The 27,871-nt window shown below is 44.0% G+C and overlaps 1 pseudogene across 1 annotated transcript; it reads left to right on the forward strand.

Annotated features, from left to right (window-relative positions):
- Window positions 1–26,993, forward strand: LOC311122365 (protein NLRC3-like; annotated as a pseudogene). The gene is made up of 8 exons: window positions 1–143; window positions 7,433–7,668; window positions 7,834–9,634; window positions 9,969–10,142; window positions 16,336–16,509; window positions 19,524–19,697; window positions 22,692–22,876; window positions 26,344–26,993. The product of its transcript is annotated as a protein NLRC3-like (transcript).
- The last annotated feature ends 878 nt before the right edge of the window (window positions 26,994–27,871 follow it).

Genomic DNA, 27,871 nt, shown 5'->3' on the forward strand with positions numbered 1-27,871 from the left:
GGCCCTGCCTCTAAAATGAGTCTCTCTGGGGAGAGAGAGGAGGGGGGCCCTGCCTCTAAAAGGAGTCTCTCTGGGGAGAGAGAGGAGGGGGGCCCTGCCTCTAAAATTAGTCTCTTTGGGGGACATGACACCAAAGCTAAGAGGTGAGCTGAAAATATTGTTTAAGAATTTATATTCCAAAGTGCTATATAGGAGAAAGAAAATCACATTTCTGTTTTTTCATCAGAAATTATTACTAATGGGTACCTTCAATGTAACTATTGTAGATTTGAGATGTGATTTAAAACCATTGTTTTGCTGGAATGTAATGTTCGTATCCTGTATATTTGACTGTGATACGTGGTCGTCTCACCTAGCTACCTTAAGATGAATGCATTTACAGATGCCATATCTTAATTTGGCACAGTTTCTCACAGCAGGAACATAATCCTGCAGCAATAGCAAATGTGTATTTTTAGGTGGATTATAATTAAGGCATATTTTCTGTAGGGGTTCATACATTTTTCATCAGGGAAAATCAAGTCTGACATTTTAAAGTGGAAATTACACACTTTAGACACCTTTATAAAGCCTTGTAGTGGTTTAATAATTTCTTTAAACAATAAAAGCTAATTGACCAACATTTCTGAAAATGGATATATAGCATTTTGGAATGAAACTCTTCTTATGTTTCCCCATCTGAGCTCAGAGTAGATGAGAGATGTAATGTTTGTCTCTGTTGTGTTGAAGCCCAATCAAGCAGGAGAGACCAGCCTCCCCTGTACCCAGCTGTGTGTCCATGAAGAGTGACTGGTCTATGCATCCTCCTATAAAGTTTAGAGAGGGAGACTTTTCTACTGAACAAAGGTAAGAAGAACTCATGGGTCATGGTCAGTGAGTTAAACAACACTGTCTCTAGTCATTTCTCCTCTCCCATTTTCCCATTTATTTTTGTTGTTTTCATAATCCATAGGCTAATCCTTTTTTCCATTTTCATAGTCCTGAAACATTATCAAACAAACACAACATTCCCTGTGTGTGTGTGTGTGTGTGTGTGTGTGTGTGTGTGTGTGTGTGTGTGTGTGTGTGTGTGTGTGTGTTTGTGTGCACTCCCTGGATGAGGAGATGTAATCTCTATCCTGATTGCCTAGTCACTGTTACCCCTACCTACATGTACATATTACCTCAACTACCTGGTACCCCTGCACATTGACTCAGTACTGGTACTCCTTGTATATTGTCTAGTTATTACCTCAACTACCTGGTACCCCTGCACATTGACTTAGTACTGGTACTCCTTGTATATAGTCTAGTTATTACCTCAACTACCTGGTACCCCTGCACATTGACTCAGTACTGGTACTCCTTGTATATAGTCTAGTTATTACCTCAACTACCTGGTACCCCATGCACATTGACTCAGTACTGGTACTCCTTGTATATAGTCTAGTTATTACCTCAACTACCTGGTACCCCTGCACATTGACTCAGTACTGGTACTCCTTGTATATAGTCTAGTTATTACCTCAACTACCTGGTACCCCTGCACATTGACTCAGTACTGGTACTCCTTGTATATAGTCTAGTTATTACCCCAACTACCTGGTACCCCTGCACATTGACTCAGTACTGGTACTCCTAATAGCCTCATTATTGTTATATCATTATGTTACGATTTCCTTTTTTTTATTTAGCTAATTTTTGTGACTTTTTAACTCTGCATTGTTGGGAAAGGGCTCGTTAGTAAGCATTTCACGGTAAAGTGTACCACTGTTGTATTCAGCGCATGTGAGAAATACAATTTGATTTGAAGGTCATTGGCAGAAACACGTCATTGGCTCTAACGGTCGTCTCGTGCCGAACAGCGCATGTTCGGATGTTGAAGCACTGTGGCTAGGAAAAACTCCCTAGAAAGGCAGGAACCTAGGAAGAAACCTAGAGAGGAACCAGGCTCTGAGGGGTGACCAGCCCTCTTCTGGCTGTGCCAGGTGGAGATTATAACAGTACATGGCCATTAAGGCCTGATCATTCTTCAAGATGTTCAAATGTTCATAGATGACCTGCAGGGTCAAATAATAATCACAGTGGTTATAGAGGTTGCAACAGGTCAGCACCTCAGGAGTAAATGTCAGTTGCCTTTTCATAGTCGAGCATTCAGATGTCGAGACAGCAGGTGTGGCGGAGAGAGAGAGATAGAGAGAGAGATGTGTTTGGATGTGTCTGTTAGTAAACTGTTTTATTTCTAAGAGATCATGAGTAAAAGAGAATAATGTACATTCAATAATTAGTTGTCACTGTGTTCACCATAACCAACATGCTGCATCTCTGTTTAGGGGTCAGTGGTCTAAAATGAGTCTCTCTGGGGAGAGAGAGGAGGGGGGCCCTGCCTCTAAAATGAGTCTCTCTGGGGAACATGACACCAAAACTAAGAGGTGAGCTGAAAATATTGTTTAAGAATTTATTTTCGAAAATGCTATATAGGAGAAAAGAAAATCACATTTGTGATTTTTCATCAGAAATGATTACTAATGGGTACCTTCAATGTAACTATTGTATATTTGAGATGTGATTTAAAACCATTGTTTAGCTGGAATGTAATGTTCGTATCCTGTATATCTCACCTAGCTACCTTAAGATGAATGCATTTACAGATGCCATATCTTCATTTGACCCAGTTTCTCACAGCAGGAAAATAATCCTGCGGCAACAGCAAATGTGCATTTTTATGTGGATTATAATTAAGGGATATTTTCTGTAGGGGTTCATTCATTTTTCATCAGGGCAAATCAAGTCTGACATTTGTAAGGGGAAATTACACTTTAGACACCTTTATAAAGCCTTGTAGTGGTTTAATATTTTCTTTAAACAATAAAAGCTAATTGACCAACATTTTTCTGAAAATGGATATATAGTGTTTTGGAATGAAACTCTTGTTTCCCCATCTGAACTCAGAGTAGATGAGAGATGTAATGTTTGTCTCTGTTGTGTTGAAGTCCAATCAAGCAGGAGAGACCAGCCTCCCCTGTACCCAGCTGTGTGTCCATGAAGAGTGACCAGTCTATGGGTCCTCCTATATCCTTTAGAGAGGGAGACTTTTCTACTGAACAAAGGTAAGAAGAACTCATGGGTCATGGTCAGTGAGTTAAACAACACTGTCTCTAGTCATTTCTCCTCTCCCATTTTCCCATTTATTTTTGTTGTGTGTGAGTGTGTGTGCACTCCCTGGATAAGGAGATGTAATCTCTATCCTGATTGCCTAGTCACTTTCACCCCTACCTACATATTACCTCAACTACCTGGTACCCCTGCACAATTTTTATTTGATTTGATTTCACCTTTATTTAACCAGGTAAGCCAGTTGAGAACAAGTTCTCATTTACAACAGCGACCTGGCCAAGATAAAGCAAAGCAGTGCGATAAAAACAACAACACAGAGAAAAACATAAAGTCAAAAATACAACAGAAAATATATATACAGTGTGTCCAATGTAGTAAGTTATGGAGGTAAGGCAATGAATAGACCATAGTGCAAAATAGTTACAATTTAGTATTAACACTGGAGTGATAGATGTGCAGAAGATGATGTGCAAATAGAGATACTGGGGTGCAAATGAGCAAAATAAATAACAATATGGGGATGAGGTAGTTGGGTGGGCTAATTTCAGATGGGCTGTGTACAGGTGCAGTGATCGGTAAGCTGCTCTGACAACTGATGCTTAAAGTTAGTGAGGGAGATAAGAGTCTCCAGCTTCAGAGATTTTTGCAGTTCGTTCCAGTCATTAGCAGCAGAGAACTGGAAGGAATGGCGGCCAAAGGAGGTGTTGGCTTTTGGGGATGACCAGTGAGATATACCTGCTGGAGCGCATACTACGGGTGGGTGTTGCTATGGTGACCAATGAGCTAAGATAAGGTGGGGATTTACCTAGCAGAGATTTATAGATGACCTGGAGCCAGTGGGATTGGCGACGAATATGTAGTGAGGGCCAGCCAACAAGAGTGTACAGGTCACAATGGTGGGTAGTATATGGGGGTTTGGTGACAAAACGGATGACACTGTGATAGACTACATCCAATTTGCTGAGTAGAGTGTTGGAGGCTATTTTGTAAATGACATCGCCAAAGTCAAGGATCGGTACGATAGTCAGTTTTACGAGCGCATGTTTGGCAGCATGAGTGAAGGTGGCTTTGTTGCGAAATGGGAAGCCGATTCTAGATTTAACTTTGGATTGGAGATGCTTAATGTGAGTCTGGAAGGAGAGTTTTACGGTCTAACCAGACACCTAGGTGTTTGTAGTTGTCCACATATTCTAAGTCAGACCCGCCGAGAGTAGTGATTCTAGTCGGGTGGGCGGGTGCAAGCAGCGTTCGATTGAAGAGCATGCATTTAGTTTTACTAGCGTTTAAGAGCAGTTGGAGGCTACGGAAGGAGTGTTGTATGGCATTGAAGCTCGTTTGGAGGTTTGTTAACACAGTGTCCAATGAAGGGCCAGATGTATACAGATGTATGGTGTCGTCTGCGTAGAGGTGGATCTGAGAGTCACCAGCAGCAAGAGCGACATCATTGATATACACAGAGAATAGAGTCGGCCCGAGAATTGAACCCTGTGGCACCCCCATAGAGACTGCCAGAGGTCCAGACAACAGGCCCTCCGATTTGACACATTGAACTCTATCTGAGAAGTAGTTGGTGAACCAGGCGAGGCAGGTATAGAAACCAAGGCTATTTAGTCTGCCAATTAGAATGCGGTGATTGACGGAGTCGAAAGCCTTGGCCAGGTCGATGAAGACGGCTGCACAGTACTGTCTTTTATCGATCGCGGTTATAATATCGTTTAGGACCTTGAGCGTGGCTGAGGTGCACCCATGACCAGCTCGGAAACCAGATTGCATAGCGGAGAAGGTACGGTGGGATTCAAAATGTTCGGTGATCTGTTTGTTAACTTGGCTTTCAAATACTTTCGAAAGGCAGGGCAGGATGGATATAGGTCTGTAACAGTTTGGATCTAGAGTGTCACCCCCTTTGAAGAGGGGGATGACCGCGGCAGCTTTCCAATCTCTGGGGATCTCAGACGATACGAAAGAGAGGTTGAACAGGCTAGTAATAGGGGTTGCGACTATTTCGGCGGCTAATTTTAGAAAGAAAGTTGCAGTGGAGTGGGCAAGTTGCAGTGGAGGGTGCAGAGCTGGTGGCCGGGGTAGGGGTAGCCAGGTGGAAAGCATGGCCAGCCGTAGCAAAATGCTTGTTGAAATTTTCGATTATCGTAGATTTAGCGGTAGTGAAAGTGTTTCCTAGCCTCAGTGCAGTGGGCAGCTGGGAGGAGGTGCTCTTATTCTCCATGGACTTTACAGTGTCCCAAAACTTTTTGGAGTTAGTGCTACAGGATGCAAATTTCTGTTTGAAAAAGCTAGCCATTGCTTTCCTAACTGATTGTGTATATTGGTTCCTGACTTCCCTGAAAAGTTGCATATCGCGGGGGCTGTTCGATGCTAATGCAGTACGCCACAGGATGTTTTTGTGCTGGTCAAGGGCAGTCAAGTCTGGGGTGAACCAGGGGCTATATCTGTTCTTAGTTCTGAATTTTTTGAATGGAGCATGCTTATTTAAGATGGAGAGGAAGGCACTTTTAAAGAACAACCAGGCATCCTCTACTAACAGAATGAGGTCAATATCCATCCAGGATACCCGGGCCAGGTCAATTAGAAAGGCCTGCTTGCTGAAGTGTTTTAGGGAGCGTTTGACAGTGATGTGGGGTGGTCGTTTGACCGCGGACCCATTACGGACGCAGGCAATGAGGCAGTGATCGCTGCCAAGCAATACGAACTCTGAGGATAGATGGGGTTCAATCAATTCACATATGGTGTCCAGGGCACAGCTGGGGGCTGAGGGGGGTCTGTAGCAAGCGGCAACAGTGAGAGACTTATTTCTGGAAAGGTGGATTTTTAGAAGTAGGAGCTCAAACTGTTTGGGCACAGACCTGGATAGTATGATTGAGCTCTGCAGGCTATAATAATATAATATGCCATTTAGCAGACGCTTTTATCCAAAGCGACTTACAGTCATGCGTGCATACATTTTTCTTTTGTGTATGGGTGGTCCCGGGGATCGAACCCACTACCTTGGCGTTACAAGCGCCGTGCTCTACCAGCTGAGCTACAGAGAATTGCAACTCAGCCCCCTTTGGCAGTTCTATCTAGACGGAAAATGTTGTAGTTGGGAATGGACATTTCTGAATCTTTGGTGGCCTTCCTAAGCCAGGATTCAGACACTGCTAGAACATCAGGGTTGGCGGAGTGTGCTAACGCAGTGAATAACTCAAACTTAGGGAGGAGGCTTCTGATGTTAACATGCAAGAAACCAAGGCTTTTACGGTTACAGAAGTCAACAAATGATAGCGCCTGGGGAGCAGGAGTGATACTGAGGGCTACAGGGCCTGGGTTAACCTCTACATCAACAGAGGAACAGAGGAGGAATAGAATAAGGATACGGCTAAAGGCTTTAAGAACTGGTCTTCTAGTACGTTGGGTACAGAGAAAAGGGGCAGATTTCCGGGCGTTGTAGAAAAGATTCAGGGCATTATGTACAGACAAGGATATGGAAGGATATGAGTACAGTGGAGGTAAACCTAAGCGTTGGGTAACAATGAAAGAGATAGCATCACTGGAGGCACCGATTGAGCCGGTCTATATGTATGGGGGGGGTGGGACAAAGGAGCTGTCTAAGGCAGGTTGAGCTGGGCTGCGGGCTCTACAGTGAAATAGTACAATAAGAAATAACCGAAACAGCAATAGGCAAGGCATATTGACATGGGAGAGAGGCATAAAGCAGTAGCTGAGTGATCATAAGGTCCAGTGAACAGCAATAAGTAAGTCCGAGAGCAGTTCAGTGGCTGCTACGCAACAGGCGTATCATCAACTTCTGAGTTAATATAGTTTAGTAATGTCACTGTGGACATGTTTCTACAACCTTCTGAGTTCATATAGTTTAGTAATACCACTGTGGACATGTTTCTACAACCTGAGTTCATATAGTTTAGTAATACCACTGTGGACATGTTTCTACAACCTGAGTTCATATAGTTTAGTAATACCACTGTGGACATGTTTCTACAACCTTCTGAGTTCATATAGTTTAGTAATACCACTGTGGACATGTTTCTACAACCTTCTGAGTTCATATAGTTTAGTAATACCACTGTGGACATGTTATCCATTCCAGAGGCTACTACCACTCAGAGTGCAGAGTATTCTGTTCCCAGCTGTCTGTCTATGAACAGTATTAACATCTACAATCTCTCTCTCTCCTTTATCTCTGTAGTGGAAGGTCTACTCTGTTAAAGGATCAGTATTAACATCTACAATCTCTCTCTCCTTTATCTCTGTAGTGGAAGGTCTACTCTGTTAGAGGATCAGTATTAACATCTACAATCTCTCTCTCTCTCCTTTATCTCTGTAGTGGATGGTCTACTCTGCCAGAGGATCAGTCCAGGTGTGCAGTGTGTCAGCAGGTGCTGAGGGATCCAGTCTCTATCACCTGTGGACACAGGTTCTGCAGACAGTGCATCACCAGATACTGGGAGAAACCTGCTCCTTCAGGAGACTATGACTGTCCTCAGCGTAGAAAGAGATCCAGAACACGGCCTGTACTACAGCAGCTGAGTCAACCCAATAAAACAAGAGGCTCTGAAAACAGTAAGACCACTTGCACACGTGGGCCAAGTCAATACCTTAATATGATTTACAGTAGTTAACTACAATATTATGAGATAATAGATGTTACTGTAGTTGTGGAAGGCCCACTTTTCATCCTGTCAATGAATGTTTCTGATACACATCATTTTCCCTCTTCCCTTGTAGTGGATGACAGCCTGCAGAGAGCTATAGTAAACCATAAAGACAGTCTGAAAAGGAGGTATGAATGTGTGATAGAAGGTATGGAAAAAGCAGGGAACCAAACTCCCCTCAACAGGATTTACACAGAGCTCTACATCACCGAGGGAGAGAGTGAAGGGGTTAACAATGAACATGAGGTGTGGCAGCTAGAGACAGCATCCAGGACACCAACCTCACATGACACAGCAATCCACTGCAATGACATATTTAAACCCTTACCAGGCCAAGAGAGAAGCATCAGAACTGTGCTGACGAAGGGCATCGCTGGCATCGGAAAAACAGTCTCTGTGCAGAAGTTCATCCTAGACTGGGCTGAAGAGAAGGCGAACCAAGATGTGGATATCATATTTGTGCTTCCTTTCCGGGAGCTGAACTTGATTAAATATCTCCAGTACAGTCTTCTCAGACTTTTAAATGGCTTCCACACAGAACTAGACATAGGCAATGCAAAGAAACTCACTGCCTGTAAAGCTATGTTCATCTTTGATGGTTTGGATGAAAGCAGACTTCCATTGGATTTCCAGCACAATGAAAAGGTGTCTGATGTCACCCAGACATCGTCTGTCGATGTTCTGCTGACAAACCTCATCAAGGGGAATCTGCTTCCCTCTGCTCTCCTATGGATAACCTCCTGACCAGCAGCAACCAATCAGATCCCCCCTAAGTGTGTTGACCAGGTGACAGAGGTACGAGGGTTCAATGACCCACAGAAGGAGGAGTACTTTAGGAAGAGATTCAGTGATGAGGACCTGGCCAGCAGAATCATCTCACACATAAAGACATCAAGGAGCCTCCACATCATGTGCCACATTCCAGTCTTCTGTTGGATTTCTGCAGTAGTCCTTGAACACATGTTGAGTACAGACAAGAGGAGAGAGATGCCCACGACTCTGACTGAGATGTCAATACACTTCCTGCTCATTCAGACCAGCCTGAAGAACCAGAAATATCATGGAAGAGTTGAGATGGATCAACAGGAGCTTATGGAGTCAGATAAGGAAATTCTTCTGAAGCTGGGGATGCTGGCGTTTGAAAATCTGGAGAAGGGTAATCTCATGTTCTATGAAGAAGACCTGAAAGAGTGTGGCATTGATGTCAAAGAAGCCTCAGTGTACTCAGGAGTGTGCACACAAATCTTTAAAGAAGAGTCTGTGTTATTTCAGAGAGTGGTGTACTGCTTTGTTCATCTGAGCATTCAGGAGTTTCTCTCAGCTGTCTACATGTACCATTGTTACACAACCAAGAACATGGATGCACTGAAGCCCTTCCTCGAGAGAAAGTCTAGAGCTGCATCTGAAGAGCTAACCTTGCATGAGCTGCTGAATAGTACCGTGGATAAAGCCTTGGAGAGCAAGAACGGACACCTGGACCTCTTTGTCCGCTTCCTTCATGGCATGTCACTGGAGTCCAATCAGAAACTCCTACGAGGTCTGGTGACACAGACAGAAAGCAGTCCAGACAGCGTCCAGAAAACAATCCGATCCCTTAAGGTGATGCAGAGGAAGAACATCTCCCCTGAGAGGTGCATCAATCTCTTCCACTGTCTGATAGAGATGAAAGACCATTCAGTACAGGAGGAAATCCAAGCGTACTTGAGGTCAGAGAAGAGATCCAAAAAACTCACACATTCTCAGTGTTCAGCACTGGCCTACATGCTACAGATATCAGAGGAGGTTCTGGATGTGTTTGACCCGAAGGTATACAAGACATCAGAGGAGGGTCGTAGGAGACTGCTCCCAGCTGTGAGAGGCTGCAGGAAAGCTCTGTAAGTATTGATGGAAATATCCCACACCAAAATACATTGTAGTTACAGCAGCATTTCTATTGGCTGACTGGCTCTGTAAGTACTCATGTGACTATCCCTCAGACCAAACTTTACTGTATGTAAGAACAACAATATTTTCATTGGCTGACTAAACTTTCTATCAGCTGAAAAGTCTTAAACAAACTGTAATACAAACGGATCAGAAAAGTTGTAGCATTGAGACATCTATACACAGTGTTCACATTATTAGTGCAGGGGTAACAGTGTAAGCAGGAAAAGCTAAATGTAACATTTTAATACAACCTGTCCCTCATGGTATTTACTCTGTTGACAGACTCACTGGCTGTAAACTCACAGACACATCCTGTGAAGTGTTGGCCTCAGCTCTCAGTTCAAACCCCTCACACCTGAGAGAGCTGGACCTGAGTTACACTGCCATGAAGGATTCAGGAGTGAAGCTGCTCTCTGCTGGACTGGGGAATCCCCACTGTAAACTGGAGACTCTGAGGTCAGTATTCCTGTAGTTGGTCAACAAGTGATAACTGTTCACCAGATCCACGTGTGTTTACCAGGCACACATAGTCCATACCATATGTGTTTGGACAGTGAAGCTTACAGTTTTTAATTTGGCGCTATGCTCCAGCATTTTGGATTTCAGATAAAATGTTTCATATTAGGTGGAATTACAGAATGTCACCTTTTATTTTATGTTAATGGTGAGAGGTTAGCATATTTTGTTGTAGCCTCTGGAACTCTCTCACTCATTATTATTAATGATTAATTCATAATTTTTCTTAATTATGGCATCATCAGGATTCATTTAGTAATGTTTAGAAACATGTTATCTACTCACTTAGACAGAAAATTAATCCAGTCATCATCCACCATTCAGTTACTATTGGGCAAAACATAACCCAAAACACAACCAAAACAAACTGCAAATGAAACCAACGAGTTTGGGACCAAATACTAAACCTTTGACTACTTTAATACACTTGAAGTGAATTGGTCAGAATACTTTTGACTTCTTCAAATGGGGGGACTAGATACATAAAGTGCTTTCATTTGAAATGTTAGCTTCTCTGTCAAAATAGATATGGTGTGGACTGTATACTCAATACAATCTAAATCTGATACCTCACTGTCTGTCTTTTGATTGATACTGCTTTTTAAACTGCTCTGGTCAGTCTACTCAAATATTTGTACTATACAGTGAGGGAAAAAAGTATTTGATCCCCTGCTGATTTTGTACGTTTGCCCACTGACAAAGACATGATCAGTCCATAATTTTAATGATAGGTTTATTTGAACAGTGAGAGACAGAATAACAATAAAGAAATCCAGAAAAACGCATGTCAAAAATGTTATAAATTGATTTGCATTTTAATGAGGGAAATAAGTATTTGACCCCTCTGCAAAACATGACTTAGTACTTGGTGGCAAAACCCTTGTTGGCAATCAGAGGTCAGACGTTTCTTGTAGTTGGCCACCAGGTTTGCACACATCTCAGGAGGGATTTTGTCCCACTCCTCTTTGCAGATCTTCTCCAAGTCATTAAGGTTTTGAGGCTGACATTTGGCAACTCGAACCTTCAGCTCCCTCCACAGATTTTCTATGGGATTAAGGTCTGGAGACTGGCTAGGCCACTCCAGGACCTTAATGTGCTTCTTCTTGAGCCACTCCTTTGTTGCCTTGGCCGTGTGTTTTGGGTCATTGTCATGCTGGAATACCCATCCACGACCCATTTTCAATGCCCTGACTGAGGGAAGGAGGTTCTCATCCAAGATTTGACGGTACATGGCCCCGTCCATCGTCCCTTTGATGCGGTGAAGTTGTCCTGTCCCCTTAGCAGAAAAACACCCCCAAAGCATAATGTTTCCACCTCCATGTTTGACGGTGGGGATGGTGTTCTTGGGGTCATAGGCAGCATTCCTCCTCCTCCAAACACGGCGAGTTGAGTTGATGCCAAAGACCTAGTTTTTGGTCTCATCTGACCACAATACTTTCACCCAGTTCTCCTCTGAATCATTCAGATGTTCATTGGCAAACTTCAGACGGGCCTGTATAAGTGCTTTCTTGAGCAGGGGGACCTTGCGGGCGCTGCAGGATTTCAGTCCTTTCACGGCATAATGCAGGGTTCTTCAATTCCGGTCCTGGAGGGCTGAAACACTTGTGTTTTTTTAATTTCTACCTGGTAGTTAATTGCACTCACCTGGTGTCCCACGTCTGAATTAGCCCCTGATTAGAAGGAGAGGATGAAAAACAGAGGTGTTTCGGCCCTCCAGGACCGGAATTGAAGAACCCTGGCATAGTGTGTTACCAATTGTTTTCTTGGTGACTATGGTCCCAGCTGCCTTGGGATCATTGACAAGATCATCCCGTGTAGTTCTGGGCTGATTCCTCACTGTTCTCATAATTCCTGTAGTTCCTGTAGTTCCTGTAATTCTCCTCAGTGGCGCAGTGGTCTAAGGCACTGCATCGCAGTGCTAGCTGTGCCACTAGAGATCCTGGTTCAAATCCAGGCTCTGTCGTAGCCGGCCGTGACCGGGAGACCCATGGGGCGGCGCACAATTGGTCCAGGTAGGGGAGGGAATGGCTGGCAGGGATGTAGCTCAGTTGGTAGAGCATGGCATTTGCAATGCCAGGGTTGTGGGTTCGATTCCCACAGGGGGCCAGTATGAAAAAAATAAAAAAAATATTGCATGCACTAAATGTAAGTCGCTCTGGATAAGAGCGTCTGCTAAAATGTAAATAATCATTGCAACTCCACGAGGTGATATCTTGCATGGAGACCCAGGCCGAGGGAGATTGACAGTTATTTTGTGTTTCTTCCATTTGCGAATAATCGCACCAACTGTTGTCACCTTCTCACCAATTGTTTGGCGATGGTCTTGTAGCCCATTCCAGCCTTGTGTAGGTCTACAATCTTGTCCCTGACATCCTTGGAGAGCTCTTTGGTCTTGGCCATGGTGGAGAGTTTGGAATCTGATTGATTGATTGCTTCTGTGGACAGGTGTCTTTTATACAGGTAACAAGCTGAGATTAGGAGCACTCCCTTTAAGAGTGTGCTCCTAATCTCAGCTCGTTACCTGTATAAAAGACACCTGGGAGCCAGAAACCTTTCTGATTGAGAGGGGTCAAATAATTATTTCCCTCATTAAAATGCAAATCAATATATAACATTTTATACATGCGTTTTTCTGGATTTTGTTGTTGTTATTCTGTCTCTCACTGTTCAAATAAACCTACCATTAAAATGATAGACTGATCATTTCTTTGTCAGTGGGCAAACGTACAAAATCAGCAGGGGATCAAATACTTTTTTCCCTCACTGTACATGTTCTATCTAGAAGCAATAATCTGATCATTTCTAATAATGATACATTAATTTATGAATAGATATGGCAGGTTTCAGGACACTGATGTATCTGAATATGTTGAAAAAATATACTGCCACTATTTTCACCGCCAAAGAATAGCAGTGTGGTTTTAATATGATTTGACTCTTTGCAGGCTGTCACACTGTCTAGTCACAGAGGAAGGCTGTGATTCTCTGGTCTCAGCTCTGAGGTCAAACCCCTCACACCTGAGAGAGCTGGACCTGAGCTAAAATGACCTGAAGGATTCAGGAGTGAAGCTGCTCTCTGATGGACTGGGGAATCCCCACTGTAAACTGGAGACTCTGAGGTCAGTATTCCTGTAGTTGGTCAACAAGTGATAACTGTTCACCAGATCCACATGTGTTTACCAGGCACACATAGTCCATACCATATGTGTTTGGACAGTGAAGCTTACAGTTTTTAATTTGGCGCTATGCTCCAGCATTTTGGATTTGAGATAAAATGTTTCATTTTAGGTGGAATTACAGAATGTCACCTTTTATTTTATGTTAATGGTGAGAGGTTAGTATGTTTTGTTGTAGCCTCTGTAACTCTCTCACTCATTATTATTAATGATTAATTCATAATTTTTCTTAATCATGGCATCATCAGGATTCATTTAGTAATGTTTAGAAACATGTTATCTACTCACTTAGACAGAAAATTAATCCAGTCATCATCCACCATTCAGTTACTATCGGGCAAAACATAACCCAAAACACAACCAAAACAAACTGCAAATGCAACCAACGAGTTTGGGACCAAATACTAAACCTTTGACTACTTTAATACACTTGAAGTGAATTGGTCAGAATACTTTTGACTTCTTCAAATGGGGGGACTAGATACATAAAGTGCTTTCATTTGAAATGTTAGCTTCTCTGTCAAACTAGAAATGGTGTGGACTGTATACTCATACAATCTAAATCTGATACCTCACCGTCTGTCTTTTGACTGATACTGCTTTTTAAACTGCTCTGGTCAGTCTACTCAAATATTTGTACTATACAGTGAGGGAAAAAAGTATTTGATCCCCTGCTGATTTTGTACGTTTGCCCACTGACAAAGACATGATCAGTCCATAATTTTAATGATAGGTTTATTTGAACAGTGAGAGACAGAATAACAATAAAGAAATCCAGAAAAATGCATGTCAAAAATGTTATAAATTGATTTGCATTTTAATGAGGGAAATAAGTATTTGACCCCTCTGCAAAACATGACTTAGTACTTGGTGGCAAAACCCTTGTTGGCAATCAGAGGTCAGACGTTTCTTGTAGTTGGCCACCAGGTTTGCACACATCTCAGGAGGGATTTTGTCCCACTCCTCTTTGCAGATCTTCTCCAAGTCATTAAGGTTTTGAGGCTGACGTTTGGCAACTCGAACCTTCAGCTCACTCCACAGATTTTCTATGGGATTAAGGTCTGGAGACTGGCTAGGCCACTCCAGGACCTTAATGTGCTTCTTCTTGAGCCACTCCTTTGTTGCCTTGGCCGTGTGTTTTGGGTCATTGTCATGCTGGAATACCCATCCACGACCCATTTTCAATGCCCTGACTGAGGGAAGGAGGTTCTCATCCAAGATTTGACGGTACATGGCCCCGTCCATCGTCCCTTTGATGCGGTGAAGTTGTCCTGTCCCCTTAGCAGAAAAACACCCCCAAAGCATAATGTTTCCACCTCCATGTTTGATGGTGGGGATGGTGTTCTTGGGGTCATAGGCAGCATTCCTCCTCCTCCAAACACGGCGAGTTGAGTTGATGCCAAAGACCTAGTTTTTGGTCTCATCTGACCACAACACTTTCACCCAGTTCTCCTCTGAATCATTCAGATGTTCATTGGCAAACTTCAGACGGGCCTGTATAAGTGCTTTCTTGAGCAGGGGGACCTTGCGGGCGCTGCAGGATTTCAGTCCTTTCACGGCATAGTGCAGGGTTCTTCAATTCCGGTCCTGGAGGGCCGAAACACTTGTGTTTTTTTAATTTCTACCTGGTAGTTAATTGCACTCACCTGGTGTCCCAGGTCTGAATTAGCCCCTGATTAGAAGGAGAGGATGAAAAACAGAGGTGTTTCGGCCCTCCAGGACCGGAATTGAAGAACCCTGGCATAGTGTGTTACCAATTGTTTTCTTGGTGACTATGGTCCCAGCTGCCTTGGGATCATTGACAAGATCCTCCCGTGTAGTTCTGGGCTGATTCCTCACTGTTCTCATAATTCCTGTAGTTCCTGTAGTTCCTGTAATTCCTGTAATTCTCCTGAGTGGCGCAGTGGTCTAAGGCACTGCATCGCAGTGCTAGCTGTGCCACTAGAGATCCTGGTTCAAATCCAGGCTCTGTCGTAGCCGGCCGCGACCGGGAGACCCATTGGGCGGCGCACAATTGGTCCAGGTAGGGGAGGGAATGGCTGGCAGGAATGTAGCTCAGTTGGTAGAGCATGGCATTTGCAATGCCAGGGTTGTGGGTTCGATTCCCACAGGGGGCCAGTATGAAAAAAATAAAAAATATATTGCATGCACTAAATGTAAGTCGCTCTGGATAAGAGCGTCTGCTAAAATGTAAATAATCATTGCAACTCCACGAGGTGATATCTTGCATGGAGACCCAGGCCGAGGGAGATTGACAGTTATTTTGTGTTTCTTCCATTTGCGAATAATCGCACCAACTGTTGTCACCTTCTCACCAATTGTTTGGCGATGGTCTTGTAGCCCATTCCAGCCTTGTGTAGGTCTACAATCTTGTCCCTGACATCCTTGGAGAGCTCTTTGGTCTTGGCCATGGTGGAGAGTTTGGAATCTGATTGATTGATTGCTTCTGTGGACAGGTGTCTTTTATACAGGTAACAAACTGAGATTAGGAGCACTCCCTTTAAGAGTGTGCTCCTAATCTCAGCTCGTTACCTGTATAAAAGACACCTGGGAGCCAGAAACCTTTCTGATTGAGAGGGGGTCAAATAATTATTTCCCTCATTAAAATGCAAATCAATTTATAACATTTTTGACATGCGTTTTTCTGGATTTTGTTGTTGTTATTCTGTCTCTCACTGTTCAAATAAACCTACCATTAAAATGATAGACTGATCATTTCTTTGTCAGTGGGCAAACGTACAAAATCAGCAGGGGATCAAATACTTTTTTCCCTCACTGTACATGTTCTATCTAGAAGCAATAATCTGATCATTTCTAATAATGATACATTAATTTATGAATAGATATGGCAGGTTTCAGGACACTGATGTATCTGAATATGTTGAAAAAATATACTGCCACTATTTTCACCGCCAAAGAATAGCAGTGTGGTTTTAATATGATTTGACCCTTTGCAGGCTGTCACACTGTCTAGTCACAGAGGAAGGCTGTGATTCTCTGGTCTCAGCTCTGAGGTCAAACCCCTCACACCTGAGAGAGCTGGACCTGAGCTACAATGACCTGAAGGATTCAGGAGTGAAGCTGCTCTCTGCTGGACTGGGGAATCCCCACTGTAAACTGGAGACTCTGAGGTCAGTATTCCTGTAGTTGGTCAACAAGTGATAACTGTTCACCAGATCCACATGTGTTTACCAGGCACACATAGTCCATACCATATGTGTTTGGACAGTGAAGCTGAGAGTTTTTAATTTGGCGCTATGCTCCAGCATTTTGGATTTGAGATCAAATGTTTCATTTTAGGTGGAATTACAGAATGTCACCTTTTATTTTATGTTAATGGTGAGAGGTTAGTATGTTTTGTTGTAGCCTCTGTAACTCTCTCACTCATTATTATTAATGATTAATTCATAATTTTTCTTAATCATGGCATCATCAGGATTCATTTAGTAATGTTTAGAAACATGTTATCTACTCACTTAGACAGAAAATTAATCCAGTCATCATCCACCATTCAGTTACTATCGGGCAAAACATAACCCAAAACACAACCAAAACAAACTGCAAATGCAACCAACGAGTTTGGGACCAAATACTAAACCTTTGACTACTTTAATACACTTGAAGTGAATTGGTCAGAATACTTTTGACTTCTTCAAATGGGGGGACTAGATACATAAAGTGCTTTCATTTGAAATGTTAGCTTCTCTGTCAAACTAGAAATGGTGTGGACTGTATACTCATACAATCTAAATCTGATACCTCACCGTCTGTCTTTTGACTGATACTGCTTTTTAAACTGCTCTGGTCAGTCTACTCAAATATTTGTACTATACAGTGAGGGAAAAAAGTATTTGATCCCCTGCTGATTTTGTACGTTTGCCCACTGACAAAGACATGATCAGTCCATAATTTTAATGATAGGTTTATTTGAACAGTGAGAGACAGAATAACAATAAAGAAATCCAGAAAAACGCATGTCAAAAATGTTATAAATTGATTTGCATTTTAATGAGGGAAATAAGTATTTGACCCCTCTGCAAAACATGACTTAGTACTTGGTGGCAAAACCCTTGTTGGCAATCAGAGGTCAGACGTTTCTTGTAGTTGGCCACCAGGTTTGCACACATCTCAGGAGGGATTTTGTCCCACTCCTCTTTGCAGATCTTCTCCAAGTCATTAAGGTTTTGAGGCTGACGTTTGGCAACTCGAACCTTCAGCTCCCTCCACAGATTTTCTATGGGATTAAGGTCTGGAGACTGGCTAGGCCACTCCAGGACCTTAATGTGCTTCTTCTTGAGCCACTCCTTTGTTGCCTTGGCCGTGTGTTTTGGGTCATTGTCATGCTGGAATACCCATCCACGACCCATTTTCAATGCCCTGACTGAGGGAAGGAGGTTCTCATCCAAGATTTGACGGTACATGGCCCCGTCCATCGTCCCTTTGATGCGGTGAAGTTGTCCTGTCCCCTTAGCAGAAAAACACCCCCAAAGCATAATGTTTCCACCTCCATGTTTGATGGTGGGGATGGTGTTCTTGGGGTCATAGGCAGCATTCCTCCTCCTCCAAACACGGCGAGTTGAGTTGATGCCAAAGACCTAGTTTTTGGTCTCATCTGACCACAATACTTTCACCCAGTTCTCCTCTGAATCATTCAGATGTTCATTGGCAAACTTCAGACGGGCCTGTATAAGTGCTTTCTTGAGCAGGGGGACCTTGCGGGCGCTGCAGGATTTCAGTCCTTTCACGGCATAATGCAGGGTTCTTCAATTCCGGTCCTGGAGGGCCGAAACACTTGTGTTTTTTTAATTTCTACCTGGTAGTTAATTGCACTCACCTGGTGTCCCAGGTCTGAATTAGCCCCTGATTAGAAGGAGAGGATGAAAAACAGAGGTGTTTCGGCCCTCCAGGACCGGAATTGAAGAACCCTGGCATAGTGTGTTACCAATTGTTTTCTTGGTGACTATGGTCCCAGCTGCCTTGGGATCATTGACAAGATCCTCCCGTGTAGTTCTGGGCTGATTCCTCACTGTTCTCATAATTCCTGTAGTTCCTGTAGTTCCTGTAATTCCTGTAATTCTCCTGAGTGGCGCAGTGGTCTAAGGCACTGCATCGCAGTGCTAGCTGTGCCACTAGAGATCCTGGTTCAAATCCAGGCTCTGTCGTAGCCGGCCGCGACCGGGAGACCCATTGGGCGGCGCACAATTGGTCCAGGTAGGGGAGGGAATGGCTGGCAGGAATGTAGCTCAGTTGGTAGAGCATGGCATTTGCAATGCCAGGGTTGTGGGTTCGATTCCCACAGGGGGCCAGTATGAAAAAAAAAAAATATATATTGCATGCACTAAATGTAAGTCGCTCTGGATAAGAGCGTCTGCTAAAATGTAAATAATCATTGCAACTCCACGAGGTGATATCTTGCATGGAGACCCAGGCCGAGGGAGATTGACAGTTATTTTGTGTTTCTTCCATTTGCGAATAATCGCACCAACTGTTGTCACCTTCTCACCAATTGTTTGGCGATGGTCTTGTAGCCCATTCCAGCCTTGTGTAGGTCTACAATCTTGTCCCTGACATCCTTGGAGAGCTCTTTGGTCTTGGCCATGGTGGAGAGTTTGGAATCTGATTGATTGATTGCTTCTGTGGACAGGTGTCTTTTATACAGGTAACAAACTGAGATTAGGAGCACTCCCTTTAAGAGTGTGCTCCTAATCTCAGCTCGTTACCTGTATAAAAGACACCTGGGAGCCAGAAACCTTTCTGATTGAGAGGGGGTCAAATAATTATTTCCCTCATTAAAATGCAAATCAATTTATAACATTTTTGACATGCGTTTTTCTGGATTTTGTTGTTGTTATTCTGTCTCTCACTGTTCAAATAAACCTACCATTAAAATGATAGACTGATCATTTCTTTGTCAGTGGGCAAACGTACAAAATCAGCAGGGGATCAAATACTTTTTTCCCTCACTGTACATGTTCTATCTAGAAGCAATAATCTGATCATTTCTAATAATGATACATTAATTTATGAATAGATATGGCAGGTTTCAGGACACTGATGTATCTGAATATGTTGAAAAAATATACTGCCACTATTTTCACCGCCAAAGAATAGCAGTGTGGTTTTAATATGATTTGACCCTTTGCAGGCTGTCACACTGTCTAGTCACAGAGGAAGGCTGTGATTCTCTGGTCTCAGCTCTGAGGTCAAACCCCTCACACCTGAGAGAGCTGGACCTGAGCTACAATGACCTGAAGGATTCAGGAGTGAAGCTGCTCTCTGCTGGACTGGGGAATCCCCACTGTAAACTGGAGACTCTGAGGTCAGTATTCCTGTAGTTGGTCAACAAGTGATAACTGTTCACCAGATCCACATGTGTTTACCAGGCACACATAGTCCTTACCATATGTGTTTGGACAGTGAAGCTGAGAGTTTTTAATTTGGCGCTATGCTCCAGCATTTTGGATTTGAGATCAAATGTTTCATTTTAGGTGGAATTACAGAATGTCACCTTTTATTTTATGTTAATGGTGAGAGGTTAGTATGTTTTGTTGTAGCCTCTGTAACTCTCTCACTCATTATTATTAATGATTAATTCATAATTTTTCTTAATCATGGCATCATCAGGATTCATTTAGTAATGTTTAGAAACATGTTATCTACTCACTTAGACAGAAAATTAATCCAGTCATCATCCACCATTCAGTTACTATCGGGCAAAACATAACCCAAAACACAACCAAAACAAACTGCAAATGCAACCAACGAGTTTGGGACCAAATACTAAACCTTTGACTACTTTAATACACTTGAAGTGAATTGGTCAGAATACTTTTGACTTCTTCAAATGGGGGGACTAGATACATAAAGTGCTTTCATTTGAAATGTTAGCTTCTCTGTCAAACTAGAAATGGTGTGGACTGTATACTCATACAATCTAAATCTGATACCTCACCGTCTGTCTTTTGACTGATACTGCTTTTTAAACTGCTCTGGTCAGTCTACTCAAATATTTGTACTATACAGTGAGGGAAAAAAAGTATTTGATCCCCTGCTGATTTTGTACGTTTGCCCACTGACAAAGACATGATCAGTCCATAATTTTAATGATAGGTTTATTTGAACAGTGAGAGACAGAATAACAATAAAGAAATCCAGAAAAACGCATGTCAAAAATGTTATAAATTGATTTGCATTTTAATGAGGGAAATAAGTATTTGACCCCTCTGCAAAACATGACTTAGTACTTGGTGGCAAAACCCTTGTTGGCAATCAGAGGTCAGACGTTTCTTGTAGTTGGCCACCAGGTTTGCACACATCTCAGGAGGGATTTTGTCCCACTCCTCTTTGCAGATCTTCTCCAAGTCATTAAGGTTTTGAGGCTGACGTTTGGCAACTCGAACCTTCAGCTCCCTCCACAGATTTTCTATGGGATTAAGGTCTGGAGACTGGCTAGGCCACTCCAGAACCTTAATGTGCTTCTTCTTGAGCCACTCCTTTGTTGCCTTGGCCGTGTGTTTTGGGTCATTGTCATGCTGGAATACCCATCCACGACCCATTTTCAATGCCCTGACTGAGGGAAGGAGGTTCTCATCCAAGATTTGACGGTACATGGCCCCGTCCATCGTCCCTTTGATGCGGTGAAGTTGTCCTGTCCCCTTAGCAGAAAAACACCCCCAAAGCATAATGTTTCCACCTCCATGTTTGACGGTGGGGATGGTGTTCTTGGGGTCATAGGCAGCATTCCTCCTCCTCCAAACACGGCGAGTTGAGTTGATGCCAAAGACCTAGTTTTTGGTCTCATCTGACCACAATACTTTCACCCAGTTCTCCTCTGAATCATTCAGATGTTCATTGGCAAACTTCAGACGGGCCTGTATAAGTGCTTTCTTGAGCAGGGGGACCTTGCGGGCGCTGCAGGATTTCAGTCCTTTCACGGCATAGTGCAGGGTTCTTCAATTCCGGTCCTGGAGGGCCGAAACACTTGTGTTTTTTTAATTTCTACCTGGTAGTTAATTGCACTCACCTGGTGTCCCAGGTCTGAATTAGCCCCTGATTAGAAGGAGAGGATGAAAACAGAGGTGTTTCGGCCCTCCAGGACCGGATTGAAGAACCCTTGCATAGTGTGTTACCAATTGTTTTCTTGGTGACTATGGTCCCAGCTGCCTTGGGATCATTGACAAGATCCTCCCGTGTAGTTCTAGGCTGATTCCTCACTGTTCTCATAATTCCTGTAGTTCCTGTAATTCCTGTAATTCTCCTGAGTGGCGCAGTGGTCTAAGGCACTGCATCGCAGTGCTAGCTGTGCCACTAGAGATCCTGGTTCAAATCCAGGCTCTGTCGTAGCCGACCGGGAGACCCATGGGGCGGCGCTCAATTGGCCCAGGGTAGGGGAGGGAATGGCCGGCAGGGATGTAGTTTGGTTGGTATGGCATTTGCAATGCCAGGGTTGTGGGTTCGATTCCCACAGGGGGCCAGTATGAAAAAAAAATAAAAAATAATGTATGCACTAAATGTAAGTCGCTCTGGATAAGAGCGTCTGCTAAAATGTAAATAATCATTGCAACTCCACGAGGTGATATCTTGCATGGAGCCCCAGGCCGAGCGAGATTGACAGTTATTTTGTGTTTCTTCCATTTGCGAATAATCGCACCAACTGTTGTCACCTTCTCACCAATTGTTTGGCGATGGTCTTGTAGCCCATTCCATCCTTCTGTAGGTCTACAATCTTGTCCCTGACATCCTTGGAGAGCTCTTTGGTCTTGGCCATGGTGGAGAGTTTGGAATCTGATTGATTGATTGCTTCTGTGGACAGGTGTCTTTTATACAGGTAACAAACCGATATTAGGAGCACTCCCTTTAAGAGTGTGCTCCTAATCTCAGCTCGTTACCTGTATAAAAGACACCTGGGAGCCAGAAACCTTTCTGATTGAGAGGGGGTCAAATAATTATTTCCCTCATTAAAATGCAAATCAATTTATAACATTTTTGACATGCGTTTTTCTGGATTTTGTTGTTGTTATTCTGTCTCTCACTGTTCAAATAAACCTAACATTAAAATTATAGACTTATCATTTCTTTGTCATTGGGCAAACGTACAAAATCAGCAGGGGATCAAATACTTTTTTCCCTCACTGTACATGTTCTATCTAGAAGCAATAATCTGATAATTTCTAATAATGATACATTAATTTATGAATGGATATGGTGGGTTTCAGGACACTGATGTATCTGAATAGGTTGTAAAAATATACTGCCACTATTTTCACCACCAAACAATAGCAGTGTGGTTTTAATATGATTTGACTCTTTGCAGGCTGTCACGCTGTCTAGTCACAGAGGAAGGCTGTGCTTCTCTGGTCTCAGCTCTGAAGTCAAACCCCACACACCTGAGAGAGCTGGACCTGAGCTACAATCACCCAGGAGACTCAGGAGTCAGACTGCTCTCTGCTGGACTGGAGGATCCACACTGCAGACTGGAGAAACTCAAGTATGTAGAGGGTTTATGTCAATGTTCATATCAGACATGTTGGAGTTATCAGGCTAGTTAAGACAAACATTCTGACCACCACTTGGACTAAGTTATATAAAGACTGTGTGTGTGTGTGTGTGTGTGTGTGTGTGTGTGTGTGTGTATGTGCACGTGTATCAGTGTATCACACACACACATACACTGGACACACATACACACTGGACACACATGCAAGTGCACACAATGAACACAAACACACTGGACACACACACTGGACACATACACACAAAGGACACAGACACACACACACTGGTCTCACACACACACACACAAAAAGGAAACACATACACACTGGACAGACACACTGGGCACACACACACAAAAACTGGACACACAAACACACACACACTCACACACACACACTGGACACACACACACACACACACTTACAAACACACACACACACACACACACACACAAACACACACACACACACACACACACTGGACACACACACTGGGCACACACACACACACACACTGGACACACACACTGAACACACACACTGGACACACACACACACTGGACACAAACTGGACACATACAAACAAAGGACACAGACACACACACACTGGACACACACACACACATTCACACTGGACACACACACACACACACACACACACACACACACACACACACACACACACACACACACACACACTGGACACACACACACACACATACACACACACACACACACACACACACACATACTGGAAACACACAAACACTGGACACACACACTGGGCACACACACACACACACACACTGGACACACACACACACTGGACACACACTGGACACATACAAACAAAAAACACAGACACACACACACTGGACACACACACACACATTCACACTGGACACACACACACACTCACACTGGACACACACACACTCAAACTGGACACACACACACAATGGACACACACACATGCTGGACACACACACACACATCCTTGACACACACACACACTGGGCACACACACACGCACACACACACACACACGCACACACACACACTGGACACACACACACACACACTGGACACACACACACTGGAAACACACACTCTGGACAAAAACACACACACACTGGATCACACACACACACACACTCACACTGGAGACACACACACACACTGGACACACACACACACACACACTGGACACACACACACTCACAAATGGACACACACACACTGGACACACACAAACTCACACAAACTGAACCAACACACACTAACACACTGGATCCACCCAAACACACACTCACTCATTCACACAAAATTGGGGAAAAAAACACACTGGACACACACACACACACACATTGGATAAAACACACTAGACACACACACACACGCTGGACACACACACACACACGCACACACACACAAACACAAACATTGGACACACACACACACACACACTGGACACACACACACTGGAGACACACAAACACACTCACACTGGACACACACACACACACACACACACACACACACACTGGACACACACAAACATACTGGACACACACACACACACACCCTGGACACACACACACACACACACACACACTGGACACACTCACACACACTCACCCACCCACACACACACAAACTGGAAAAAAACACACTAGACACACACACACACACTGGACACACACATTCACACACAAACAAACACACTGGACAAACACACACACACAGACACAGACTGGACACACACACACACAAAAAGGAAACACACACAATCACATAGGACACACACACACACACACACACACACACACACTCGATCCATACATACACACACTAGACACACACACATACTGGACAAACACACACACACGCTGGACACACACACACACACACACACACACACATACACTGGACACACACACACACACACTGGACACACACACACACTGGACACACACACACACACACACTGGACACACACACACATACACTGGACACACACACACTGGACACACACACACACACACACACTGGACACACTCACACACACACTGCACACATACACACACTTGACACACACGCACTCTGGACACACGATCACACACACACTGGACACAAAAACACTGGACACACAAACACACACTGGCCTCACACACACACACACACACACACTGGATCCATACATACACACACTAGACACACACACATACTGGACAAACACACACACACGCTGGACACACACACACACACACACACACACACACACACACACACACACACACACACACACACACACTGGACACACACACACACACTGGACACACACACACACTGGACACACACACACACTGGACACACACACACACTGGACACACACACACACACACTGGACACACACACACATACACTGGACACACACACACTGGACACACACACACACTGGCCTCACACACACACTCACACTGTACACACACACACACACTGGACAAATACACACACAAAAAGGACACATACACAAAAAGGACACACACAGGACACAAACACTGGACACACACACACACACACACACACTTGGACAAAGTTATATGCTGACTGTGTGTGTGTGTGTGTGTGTGTGTGTGTGTGTGTGTGTGTGTGTCTGTGTGTCTGTGTCTGTGTCTGTGTGTGTGTGTGTGTGTGTGTGTGTGTGTGAGTGTGTGTGTGTGTGTGTGTGTGTGTGTGTGTGTGTGTGTGTGTGTGTGAGTTCAGGTGTATCCCTCAATGACTGTCTGTTCTTCTGCTTACCGCTACAGTGTGGAACATGGTGGAGAGAACACAATGAAACCTGGACTTAGAAAATGTGAGTGTTGACTGCTGTGAAGAATATGACTAAGAATAAGTCTTAATTCAAGTGAAGTCAAAGTCAAAGACCACCATCATTACTTACTTGGTCATATTAAATATCAGCTGTAGTTCTACAGAAGCACAAATCAGGGACACCAAAGTTTACAAAGAGTTGCTTTGACAATGTGTGTGTGTGTGTCGTGTTCGTGTTACTTTAGAAATGTATGTGTGTTCAGGGTGTGTGTGTGTGTGTGTTCAGGATGTGAGTGTGTGTGTGTGTGTGTGTTCAGTTTGTGTGTGTGTGTGTGTGTGTGTGTGTGTGTTTGTTCAGGATGTGTGTGTGTGTGTGTGTGTGTGTGTGTGTGTGTGTTCAGTGTGTGTGTTTGTGTGTGTGTGTTCAGTGTGTATGTGTGTGTTTGTGTGTGTGTGTGTGTGTGTAATTAATGGGAATAAGTGTGTTTTATATTACCATACAGTATAACATATGATCATTCAACAAGTCTCAAGTTACCTTAACTTCTCCTTTTGATACCTAGAAACATCTACATTAAATGAATTAGTGAAAAGTGAGTTAACATTCTAATGTGAATGATGATGATTTCTAATATTGTGTCTGGTTTCATCCATCAGATGCCTGTGATCTCACACTGGACCCAAACACAGTAAACAGATTCCTCTCTCTGTCTGAGGAGAACAGAAAGGTGACATGGAGGAGAGAGGAGCAGCCGTATCCTGATCACCCAGAGAGATTTGAGGACTGTAGACAGGTGCTGTGTAGAGAGGGTCTGACTGGGCGCTGTTACTGGGAGGTAGAGTGGAGTGGGGTAGGGGCTGTTATAGGAGTGACATATAAAGGAATCAGCAGGAGAGGAAGGGGTTATGACTGTAGGATTGGATGTAATGACAAGTCCTGTAGTCTGTTCTGCTCTGACAACAGTTACTCTGCCTGGCACAATAATAAGTCCACTACCATAGACGTCCCCTCCTCCAGCTCCCACAGAGTAGGAGTGTATCTGGACTGGCCAGCCGGCACTCTGTCCTTCTACAGAGTCTCCTCTGACACACTGACCCACCTGAACACATTCCACACCACATTCACTGAGCCCCTCTATCCAGGGTTTAGGGTTTGGTATGATGGGGACTCAGTGTCCCTGTAAATAATAACCATGGTAACACTGACACACACACACACACTGGACATACACACTGGACATACACACACACACACTGGCCAAAAACACTGGACACACACAGGAAACACACACACTGGACACACACACACACACGCACACACTGCAAACACACACACACACACACACACACACTGGACACACACACACACTCACACTGGACACACACACACACTGGACACACAAGCACACACACTCACACCGGACACACACACACACTGGACACACACACACACACCGAACACAAACACACACTGGACACACACACACACTGGACACACACACACACACGCACTGGACACACACACACCGGACACACACACACACCAGACACACACACACAAACACACACTGCACAAACACACACACACAAACACACACTGGACACACACACACACACTGCACAAACACGCACACACACACACACTGGACACACACACAGGACACACACACACACACTGAACACTCACACTGGACACACACAAACACACACTGGACACAAACACTGGACACACACACACTGGACACACACACTGGGTACACACACACACACACACACTGGGCACACACACACACACTGGACACACACACAGACACACGCTGGACACACACACACTGGACACACACACACACACACACTGGACACACACACACACAAACCGGACACAAACACACACTGGACACACACACACACCGGACACACACACACACCAGACACACACACACACATCGGACACATACACACAAAGGAAAGACATCACACACACACACTGGACACACCCACACACACACACACACTGGACACACACTGGACACACACAAACACACACACACTGCACAAACACACACACACACACACACACTGGCCACACACACTGGACACACACACAGGACACACACACACTGGACGGACACACACACACACTGCACAAACACACACACACACACACACTGGACACACACACACA

This window comes from Coregonus lavaretus, assembly GCF_964263955.1.
Source record: "Coregonus lavaretus genome assembly, contig: HAP1_SCAFFOLD_775, whole genome shotgun sequence".
Classification (NCBI taxonomy): domain Eukaryota; kingdom Metazoa; phylum Chordata; class Actinopteri; order Salmoniformes; family Salmonidae; genus Coregonus; species Coregonus lavaretus.